Source organism: Lathyrus oleraceus, chromosome 2 (assembly GCF_024323335.1).
Source record: "Lathyrus oleraceus cultivar Zhongwan6 chromosome 2, CAAS_Psat_ZW6_1.0, whole genome shotgun sequence".
Taxonomy (NCBI): domain Eukaryota; kingdom Viridiplantae; phylum Streptophyta; class Magnoliopsida; order Fabales; family Fabaceae; genus Lathyrus; species Lathyrus oleraceus.
Genome location: NC_066580.1, coordinates 109344250 through 109347608, shown reverse-complemented (window position 1 = coordinate 109347608; position 3359 = coordinate 109344250). Strand labels below are relative to the sequence as shown.

Sequence of the window (3359 nt, the reverse complement as noted above, 5' to 3'; positions counted from 1 at the left end):
AAATAAAATAAAAGATACGGTACTAGTAAGAATGATAATGTATGAGGTATATTCAATGCCAAATGCAAAGGCGTATAATAGATTGATATGAAGATCATCGGACGTCCCGTAATAAACCCAGTTGTTGCTGCTATTTCCGTATCAGGCCCTTCTTTTTCCATAACCCGAGCTCGAATAAGCAAGACATAAAATCAAATAGAATGAGTCAATATTATTAAGAATTTGAAAAATCAAATATTAATTAAGAGAATGTTTTAAAAACAGTATTAAATAAATCTGATCATTTTAATAATTTAAGCTTAGGTCCAGATGTTTTTGAAAATTAAAGATTAATTGTCATTTTTTAATTAATTACTGTAATAGTAATTAAGAAAATATTTAAAAAAGAATATAAAATAAATATAGTAATATGTTTATGTTATATAAATTATGAGTGGTTATGTATTTTTTAGGAGGAACAAATCAGTTGTAAAATGCTTATAAAAAAAAAAGTTAATGAATTGTGAAATAAATAGATTTATAATTTTAGAAATGGAAATTGAACACCAACGTTTTAATCCATTCACTTGAGCAGGGTTAAAAGAATGTGACTCACTCATTAAATAAGCAACGCGTGCGTGTATTATTTCGGTGGAAAGAGGAAGTCAACGGATGCAAAGAGTAAAAAATAACACGCGAAAATTGAAAACTGGCCCATGCAGGTCTCGAACCTGCGACCTTCGCGTTATTAGCACGACGCTCTAACCAACTGAGCTAATGGGCCGTTTGTTTAAGTCTTGTTTTTCCATTTATTTCTATTAAACACCTCAGTTTACTACATCGCACATGTTAAATCTCTATTGCTTTCCTGCATTGGTAGCTTGTTTCTTTTTTCATTAAATAAGTCCAAATTCATTCAACTTCTCAATCTTTAATTCTTTCTTTTTCTTTAAATCTGCTAATCACATATTCATAGTAAAAAGTTGGTAAATTCCAATTCACTTTGTGTACTTATAAATATATAACAGGAATCTCCATTCTACCTATCATTTTAATAAAAGTTGCAAAATCACCAAAATGTTTTCAATTTATGTTTAAAATAATTCATTTTTTATATAAAATATATATGTCCACTAATAATTATTGGAATATAATAATTAAATATTATTTAAATTATAAAATATTCCAACAATCTCCCACTTGGACAATATAATTTTAATAACTATATCACAATTCTTTAGGCGCGCATCTGAATGTTATTATCTTTAGATTTCAACTTTACAATTCGGTCCACCTCATACATTAATAATGTGACCACCGTGGTTGTTGTCACTGACGTATAACGTGATAGAACCTCGACGACCACCACATCAATGTACTTGAGGAAATAGATCAATATGGATGAGTGACATGGAAATTTCATGTAATGTGATCTCTGAATCATGCCTATTTCCAACTTCTCCAACTGAATTATTTATTGAGATCAAATTAAAGTTTACAAATTCAATATTTGCGCAAGTGATACTGAACTGGTTGTCACAATAATAACATCATATACTTTATTTCTGCATATAACATAATTATTTATGTATCAAACACAAAAATAGAACATAAAAGAAGATAAACTCCCACTAATCTAAGACATCATTAGTGACAACAACCATATTAAAGACCTTAGTTATCAAAATTTTTATTAGTAAGTCAGCTAGCATAAAGTTTCTATTTATATGTTCTATCCTTCAACAACAACAACTTATAAGCCAATGAACTTTATAAAACAGTTGTTGAAACATTATTCGATTGACTTATTTCACAATATAGCTCGAGTTGTCTTTCAAAAAATTTTACTATATGAAACCAAGTGACCTAAATACTAATAGTCATTTAGGATGTCAAATATATATAGACATCCAAAACGATCGGAGTCGAACATCCTAATGATCTCCAAATTATTCGATCTCTAATATGTGAGCACAAGTTCTTTTGTTCTCTATAACAATCCTTATGGTTTCCTCATTTCAATAATTCAACTTTTGGTTTTTCGTATATGCCAGATCTCATTATATATTATGCTTATTCTGGATGCATATACATAAGATAATACATAAGATTCCCAAAACCGAAAAAGTATAAAAAAAAAACTTAATTTTTTAAATTTCCATATTCTTTTATTTTGGACAATGATTGGGACTTAATAGTCTCCCTTTTTAATTGAGATATGCCCTGATTTATTGTCTTTCATGTCAATTTTATTTTCAACTTTATTGATATATATCTTTTGTGATAACCCGATGATGCCTTGAGAATAATCTCCAAGTATCTGAATACCTAATAAAAAGGAGATGTCCCCAAGATCTTTCATCGCTATGCTTTTGTTAGATATTTCTTAGTTTCACACAACAATCATATATATTTGCTGACTAAATAAAATAAAATCGACACATTAAACTAGGAACATAAACTTACTCCTACTGAACTTGTAAAACCCAATAATTTTTCATAATAGACATCTCAAAACCAAACGAGACAATTACCATATGAAATATTGTGTATCACTAATGAGACAATCTCATTAACTCATAAATGGATTTTATCTGTTCGCAAACCATAAACTTTGTATTTATTTACACAAAATTTTCTCTCATTGTATCATATTGTATTTCTTAATGTCGCCATTAAGAAACGCTAACTTGATATCCATCTTATGTCGCCATTTAGAATTTCTCTCTTCAATCAATTCTTTATGACACTTGATGCTCTAGTTCTTGAGGATGTTGAGTTTTATCTTAAAGAATTAATTTCTTAATTTAATTGAGAGAAAGAACAATAATATCTGTACGAGAGTCAAAATTTACTATATAAATAACAGCTATATGAATTGAGTTATAACCAATTCTTTCCCACTCATTTTTGTTCTTTGACCATATCTTTCCCCCAAACTCAATATTCTCAAGACACATTACACTATTTGTCTCAAAATATTCTTTAACTTGAGACTAATGTTTATATTTGTCAAACTTTTCAACAATTCTAAATTGTCATAAATCATGATTGAATTAACTATAATAATATTTGACTTTAAAAGACCAATTGAATCCATCATTAAAAAAAGAAGTTATAATATTAAAACAAAACTTTATTCATTCACGAAATTGTCTTTTAAATACAAATTTAAGCTTATAATGACAATCTAAAATACTTAAAATAAATAAAAATTATCAATCTTCATCAAATTTGTCATTTTTAAATTGATGTATCTTTCAACACCATTGAACATTTGTCTGTTCAAATCATATTTTCATATTATTCTTTATTTGCCCTTATCCTTTGAGGTATTTACTGGATGCGCACTATTTTATTTTCTCTTGCTTCAATCTTTT

At 27.8% G+C, this 3359-nt stretch overlaps 1 non-coding gene across 1 annotated transcript; it reads right to left on the bottom strand.

Annotated features, from left to right (window-relative positions):
* Positions 1-689: 689 nt before the first annotated feature.
* On the bottom strand, positions 690-763 carry TRNAI-AAU (transfer RNA isoleucine (anticodon AAU)). Its single transcript has one exon. It is a non-coding gene; the product is annotated as a tRNA-Ile (tRNA).
* Positions 764-3359: the final 2596 nt, after the last annotated feature.